At 28.5% G+C, this 8,382-nt stretch overlaps 1 protein-coding gene across 3 annotated transcripts in view; it reads right to left on the reverse strand.

The window, feature by feature from the left end:
* Nucleotides 1–6,147, reverse strand: part of Notum (palmitoleoyl-protein carboxylesterase notum) — a 58,959-nt gene extending 52,812 nt beyond the window's left edge. For 2 of the 3 annotated variants that reach the window (XM_071182181.2, XM_016062670.4), the window contains exon 1: nt 5,895–6,147. The gene's annotated coding sequence lies outside the window, so the exon portion shown is untranslated. The remainder of the gene's footprint in view (nt 1–5,894) is intronic. The other variant, XM_016062823.4, reaches the window with a different exon arrangement.
* Between the last annotated feature and the right edge of the window lie 2,235 nt (nt 6,148–8,382).

Below are 8,382 nucleotides of genomic sequence, written 5' to 3' on the forward strand. Positions count from 1 at the left end.
CGTTGTCACGTGAAAACGCAGGTAGTTTAGCTTGATGGATGAGAGAACCCCTCCCACGCTTCCCCCCAGTCGAATGTTCCTCCCCATCAAACGATCCCGACTCAGCATCATGGTCTTGGAACTATGCAACACCCCCCTTTAATTACGCGCGCGCACCGCCAACACAGCTGCTCACAATCTGACATTTGATTTTTCCTACTTCCACATTACTTTTTTTTTCTATTTATTTTTATATATATATTTTTTTTTTCCGTAAGTATTATTGTTATGAGCCCGCAAATTATTAATATGTTGCCTGCTTCTTTTTTATTGTTTCAGTTTTCGAGTTCTTTCTCTTACGGGGATGAGTTCTTAAATTATTCCTAATGATGTTTGTGGTTGGGAGAAGAATTCACCTCCCTCGATGGCCGATTGAATAGTTCTTTCCTCATAGGAATTGTGGTTTCGTGAGGTAAGAAAAGGGAATTCAGTTCGCTAAACTGTTTCGCGATTTGCGGTCGTAACTTTGAAAATACGCTATCACTAATGATGCAGACGATTATGAGAGAAAAAATTAAAAGTATTTTGTTTTTTTAACAGACGATATTTTATGTTAGTTTTACATCAAACAATTTTGTAAGAATTTAATTCCTTTTAACTGGATACTTGCAACTCGAGAAGAAGTGAAGTGATTATACCTAATCATGTGATTTAATTGGATACCTGAAAATGACGTCACGCGTGTGTGCCGAACCTGATCGGCTTATGAATCGACAAATGCTACGATTTACCAACGATGAGGTCACTCGCAAGTATTTAATTACAGTATTTTATTTTATTGCAGACCAGAATTACGCTATACTCCATAGCTTCTACACGCATAATTGAGTTTTCTTATTTTTTTAGAATTAAATTAAACATGAGTAATCACTTTGAACTTCTTAGTTATTAAAATTTATTTTCTTTCAACTAAATAGCTAGATTGGAATCTTTTATTGTAATTCCGACTTGCAAGGTCCTTAGGTAATTAGCAAGCATTTAAGTTCAAGTCGCGAATAATTTTCATTTGACTGACTATGATCAAGCACTAAACAACAAGAGAACAAGGATAGTCAGTTTTTTTAAAAGCCTTATTGAAAATGTTAAGTAAAATTTTCAATTAAGTTTAAATATTTTATTTAAAAATATAGTAAACAAAAACTTCGCCTTGAAACAACTATTAAAACAATGAAGCACTCATTATTTATCGATGTATAATCTATATTTATATTTCTTTTATGTGGCAAAGTAAACTCGAGTATTTCTCCATCTTTTGATAACACTATAAGTTTTATTCATTTTGTTTGGTTATCTTAAGTAATAATTTATATAGTGTTGAATAATTAGCTATAGGTTATTCAGTATAATTTTGTATTTTTACAAAAATAAAAACTTAGTTACGGAGATATTATTTATATTTATTTTATATCCTATCTAAAATGGCTGTAGAAATTTTTAACACAAACAGTGCTATAGTACCGCATACTTTAATAAAAATTATTTATGACTGAACTTGCTCTTTTTTTGTAAATTATACAATATTAGGTCGGTTGTTCAACAAAGTTTATAAAAATAAAAGTATTATACACTACTCAAGTTAGGGCTCCAGAGATGCTTGAGGAAGTAGTACAGTACGTTATGGAGCATTCGGATAGGTTTTCTATTTTGTCTCACAGAAATTTTATTACTTCCGCTGCCTGCTCTGCTAAAATGCTCCGAATTCATACTTTCTTTGGTTTGTGTATTTTATGACTGCCGGACAGATTTTAAATTATTACTGAAGTTCTATACAGAGGAAACCTTAGAACTTACGCAGTCACTTCTTGAAAATAGTTAAAATTGAAATCAAAGTACTTCCACTCGGGCATCTGTTAAACGGCGAAAAAAATTGATTAATATTTTTTTTAAAGCTAATTAAGGTGCAAGGCTTGGAAGAAGGGGTGAAGAATTTAAATACAATTATGGCTGTGCATTCGGCTTTGTTACCATTAAAGTTCATATGTTGTACAAGATAATTTTTAAAGGCGATTTGGAACTTACGACATCAAGTCAAGAGCGAGCTGTTAAAATGAATATCTCAAAAAAGATACCTTTTTCGACAAAAAAAATTACTAAAAAAGCACTTAAAGCTACAATAAATTTCGAACTAATTTGAAATTCAAAAAAAATTTTTTTTTTATCAAGTTTATATTTGAAAGATATTTAAGATTATATTTGAATAGATGAATATTAAAATTTTTTATTCCATCGAACTTCAAGCACATTTTCCAGTAGACCTTTTTTTATTGACCGTATTTATTTATAGACCGTATTTTACTTATAGACCGTAATTTATTGTGTTTGCAATCTCAAGTTAAGTCTTATAAATTTCGCGCAACACAGCAAATAGTACGGTGAAGCAAAAAGAGCGAGAATAAATTCGCGAGGAAAAATCACTTAACTATGCATTAATTAAAAAAAAAAAAAAATCGGATTGTCGAAAAAAAAAATTGTGTTAACTTCATTAACAAAAATGGTCCTTTTAGAGTGTCGAATTTCAACTCTGTAGCTGCATTACTGCCGCCTGTAGAGCGTCCCGCATTGTATTTTTTCCCACAAATTTAATAGCTAATAATTCTTGAGATAATTAAATTAATAATTCTTGAATGAAGAATCCAAAGAGTGGAGGCGAACCTTACGATATTTAAATATTGAGAGAAATCAATAAATAGCGTTAAAAAAAGATGGATAATAAAGTTTTGGACGAATCAAATTTCATTGAATATTTTACATCCGATATATTAGTCTCTTAGTATATTTGGGTGTAGAGGGCTAGCATGAATAATTCTTATAGATTTTTAAAAAGTTTGCTAAGCTCAATTTTTAGCACAACCGGTAACTTTTTAATTAAAGTTTTGATTATCATCGTCATTTTGAATAATATTTCGAATAACGCTGATAATATTTGAATAATATGGACGTAGTTCATTTCGAGCCCTGCTTCATTCCACCAGCCTTAAGTTGAGCGAAAAAATAAACCGTGATTCGAATAACTAGAATAAGCTTACTTTAGAGATTAAGATTCACGGGTTCAAATCACTGACTATTCAAATTAGTAGGAAGCCTTAGTTCGATTCCCGGTTAGTAATTTGCACCTCCGAACAAATCACTAACTGGTGATTTAAATGAGTGATTTTAATCACTAAAGTCATAAAGTCATGATTACTTAAGTGATAAAGGTTGCAATCATTCGTTTTGACGTACTCAAATCTAAAGTGATGAAGCATTACTAGCATAATTTATGTGGTAATTAACAATAGCGGCAAACTCTTAATAAAACAATATTTTCTGCTATGATCAGACTGTTGCGAAGATCAAATTGTGTTTTCCAACAAGATTATGCTACTGTACACATTTGACAAAAACAAAAAATTTCCTAGTAGATTTCGTGAGTATTTCATTGAAAATACGTTAGGTAAGCGAACAAAGATGATCTATATGTATAAAATACAATATTAACGTCACGTGCATTGTAAGTTGTTCCATAGTTACCATTTTTTTATATATATCCTTGTATTTTGGAATCTTAGTCAAAAAAAGAAATTAGCTACGCACAAACTAACATTTAAGCAAGGTAAAAACAAAAATGTTATCGAAATCTAATAAATCCCCATTGAGGAAGGCAGGGCATAAAACACTAAAACTTGTTTTATTACCGTAGGAAACAGTACGAAATTGAAAAGTGATCATTGGAAACCCCTTCAAGTTTCATCAAATAATGACATTGGTTTAGTTGTTTTTGATCTCAACTTGTTCTCCAGTGATTTCACAGATTTTGATAGTTTTTTTTACTCTTCCTCGCATTAATATTAATGTGCAATCCCTAATGTGTATACACAGTTAAGTTAATTTCTGACAAGCACTCAAAAATATCTATTAAGACCAGTAATTACAGAACACCAAATGTAAAATTAATACGAAGTTTGATTAAAAAATTTATTTAAATTCTTTTTGTCGGCAACGATTTTATAGATTTTTTTTTCTTCGGATTTTGTATTTCGATACTCCAAATTGTACAGAGTAATATGACGTAAAGAGTTTTGAATTGCATGAATTTTCAAACATTGCTTAACTGAATAAAAAGAAATAATTATTAGAAGCATTTGTTTCAGAGGTAAACTAGTTTCCCCTTGTAAACAATATTTTTTTATCAGCTGTGGTATTGTGGTTAAAACGCAAAAGAAATAAGTAAGTAAATAAATAAATAAGCAAATAAATAAATAAGTTAGAAAATAAATATATAAGTAAATAAATAAATAAGAAAATAAATAAGTAAGAAAATAAATAAATAAGTAAGAAAATAAATAATTAAGTAAGAAAATAAATATATAAGTAAATAAATAAATAAGAAAATAAATAAATTTTAAAAAAAAACTATGTTTCATTCATGTAAATTAAAACTATATTCTTGTTTTCAATTTCAATATCTAATTAAGTTAATTGTATTTTCTTACCCGACCACTGAAACATTGCATACAAAAATACGACAATTAGAATAAAAGTTCTTCCTTGTGTGACACATTATCTATCCTTATCAAAGTAAATACTGTATTAAGGATCATTTTCATTTCGCTGGTGTAACAAAGGTGACTTTATTTATGTTTAGTTAAAAGGATGTTTAAATTATATAAGCACACCAAACAAAATGGAAGATTGAACTATTTAAAAATAATTACCTACTTATTTTTTTCTAAGGTTTAAGTTTTTTTTTTAAATCAAATATGAATGTCTTTGAATTAAAAAATAATAATTTTATGCTTTAATTTAGCAACTGATAATAAATTTTTTTTTAAATAAATTATGCTTTCAACAAAAGGAACAAAATTATTTTATCTCTCACTGTTAGAACTAAAACAAATTTTATACTCACATTTTTCATGAAAAACCAGTTTTAATATAGTTAGTAAGTTATTAAAGATAATAACCAAGCAACTAATATATTAAATTAGCTTTATACAACTGATATCTCAAATTGTATTTGAATAGACAAAAAGTAAATAAAAGTTTTAAAGGGAAAAGAATAAAACTACTTCCAAAAATTATAGCATTTATCAAATCGTTTGCTTAAAAAGAAATCGAAGAAAAGGTAAAAATTTAAATTAGAAAACGATTATGAAATCCCGCATTTATCGAATTGTTTACTCAAAATATTTAGTTCCTTTTCGATTTTTGCTCAAAATGTATAATTAAAGTAAAAGCTTTAAATGCTTTTATGTTTTGTTAAAGAATGATTGCAAATTATTCCACAATATAAAACTAAAGTATATAAAAATTCAAGAGAAAGCATGCAAAACTGTGGAAGTTAATTTTACTCTACTTTTTGGAGGAAATACGAATGCTGACTTTCCTTTTTTTTAAGAGTTTTCCTTTGTTTTGCTTTATTTTTTTTAGGACGCAGCAACATTAAAGTATTATTTTTGATTAAAATGTAGTGTATAAAGAAGTTTTTTTTTTTTTTTTTTCAAAAAAATTTTTTTTTCACCAAAATTTTTTTTAAATGTCTCAAACTTGAAAATTAATTTTAAGATATCTTTATTTAAAATGTGAATTTAAGGTTTAATTTTCTCTTCGGCATATGTTTCTTAATTACCTTTTCGCATATTTTTCTTCTTTTTTTAAGCCAACATTCTATCAAAATCAGATTTTTGATATTATTTTAAATTTTTTCATTTTAATTTTTTTTTTTTTTTATTGAACACCTAAAAGAAAATTTTTTATTTCATATAAACTATAATATGACACAAAAATAAAAAAAATTATATTTTCTTAAATGGTGCCTAACTTTATGATTATTTTTTAGGCAATTTACGGAAGATGAGTAGGATGAAGATGCTTACCTCCTTGTGGAAATTCCAATTAGAGAGAAGAGAACGAAAGGAGGGGATTTTGATGGAGAATTTTCATGTCTTCCCCTTTTCGATTCAGAGAGGTGTTCTGATTCTGATGGTTTCTTCTCTCCTTACCTCTGAGGCTGTGCAGGGTTGCCACTCTTTCTGTGGCGGCGGCTGCCAATTAGAACCCATTTTCCTCAATGGCGCTCCTTTTGAAAGCGTCCTTTTTCACTTCAACTTGAGTAATTGTTCCCCAAACCTTTGAGGAAAAAAAAGTGTTTCATCTTTCTTTCGAAAGGAAAAAAAAGACTTCCATTATCGGAAATAAAAGCTGCTCGTTAAGTTGAATGGATGATCACCCTGCGGACAGAGTAAAAAGAAATTGAAAAAAATCGACGGGAAGAATGCAAAAATTATTCTCTTCCTTTTTCTTAATTCTTTAAAAATTTACTTGTTGAATTTACATTGCTTGACAACTGCTGAGCAACCTTTACGATGCTCAATTTAGGAGTAACCCAACATAGTAATTTCCTAACATTTAGTAAATTGCGCATCAAATTAGTAAATTGTAATGAAATTTAGAAATAGTAGTAAAATTAGTAAAGTGAAACGAATGTAAGTAACTTGTTCTATAAATAGTAATCGGTAACAAATTTATTATGATAAAAATAGTGAATTGTGACTAGTAAATCAAAATTTAAAAAAATCAATTGTAAATAAAAATAGTCAAAAGTAGCTATTTAATTCCAATGTTATAGTTCTTGTTACCCCCTCCCTTCCCTTTGTCACATATTGTCACAATTTCACGAACTCTTTCTTCCCTTTCTCAAGTGGGATATCATTTATTTAACTAGTCCTAAAACGAGTACATTATGTCTAAGATTATCCGAAATAATTTACATTGATTGTACTTCGGATAATTGAATTGTTTGGATTACTGAGGTATTATAGATTTTTATTATTTTCATTCATAAATTCTGATAATCTAGTTTTTTTCTTTCTCTTACTAATAGTGCTATAGAGTATTTGAATGTAATATCATTATTTAATAACTGTATTTTTTTTTTGTTAAAAAGTTACTTAGAAAAATATTTTTTGTAATTTATTTTATTTCATTTGAATGAACAATTTTTATGAAGCAGATTGTAATTCGGAATCCTTAACTGGGTACATTTATTTATTTTTGCATATTTTGTTAGTCTTTTTCTCTGTTTCGTTCCCACTTCGAAACTATGTTTTTCTTCCACTCATACCTTTGCACAATTGGAAGGATTGCACAATTGGATTGTCAAACTAAATGAATCGCAAATAAAAACTCATTAAAAAAAAAGATAATTTTTAAAAAGAATTAATTAGCAAAGCTAAATTTGATATTGACTGATAAGAACTTTAAATACTTTTCTTATTCATATAGCAATTATATAAGATACATCAGCATTGGCACGACAGCCCTTTGTGGGCCTGGGCCTTCCTCAGAAGCGTTTCCCATTCTGCCCTTTTCCCAGCAATTGTTTTCCAGTTCTTTACTTTTAGGATGGCAAAATCCTCATCTACACAGTCCTTCCATCTCTTTTTGGGCCTTCCTCTTGGCCTTTTATTGGAGGGGGTTGCATTAGAGACTTTCAATGCTGTTCGTTCTGGGCTCATTCTCACTACATGCCCGGCCCATCTCATTCTACTTAATTTAATAGATTTAATGATATCATCGCCATCAAAGATCCTATATATTTCAAAATTATATCTTTTCCTCCAGTTGTCTTTATCGAGTATAGGGCCAAAGATGGTTCGTAGGACCTTCCTTTCGAAGGTTGCTAATAACTTTTCTTCCCTTTTTGTTAAAGTCCATGTCTCTGAAGCATAGGTCAAAACTGACTTGATTAACACCTTATAAAGTAAGATCTTAGTCTTTCTTTTATTAAGTGAGATTTCAATAATGATCTTAAACCATAGAAGCAGCGATTGGCTGCGATTATTCTTTTTCTAATTTCAGGATTGATGTCATTTTGATAGTTTATTTCTGATCCTAGATAAGTAAAATTTTTTACAGATTCAAATTTAAAAGAATCTATTTTAAACAATTTAGGGATGGTTTCCTTTGTACCACAATACATATATTATATAAGATACATAGTAATGATATAAATAATGAATCAGTTAACAGTAGTTTCTCAAAGGCTAAATCTATAGAAAAAATTAAAAATATTAACACAAATGATAAATGATTTCAATTTAATAAAAATTTGAAAAAATAATTAGTCGAAAAAGCATTATTTGTGTATTATCATTATATCACAATACTGTAAGTGTAATAATAGAAATTTAGAGCAATTTTAGTTATTCTTTTAGAGCATTAATCATTTTATTAAATAGTATGCAAAGTTCCTTTTCGTAAACTTTAAATTAAACCTCGTGTATTGGTTGAATTTTTAAAAAATATCAAATTTCTTTCGAATAAATGTTTAATTACAATAATAATTACATTTCCCGAATTGTA

The sequence above is a fragment of the Parasteatoda tepidariorum genome, chromosome 4 (genome assembly GCF_982258835.1).
Source record: "Parasteatoda tepidariorum strain Cologne lab strain chromosome 4, Ptep-v5.0, whole genome shotgun sequence".
NCBI classification, from domain to species: Eukaryota; Metazoa; Arthropoda; class Arachnida; order Araneae; family Theridiidae; genus Parasteatoda; species Parasteatoda tepidariorum.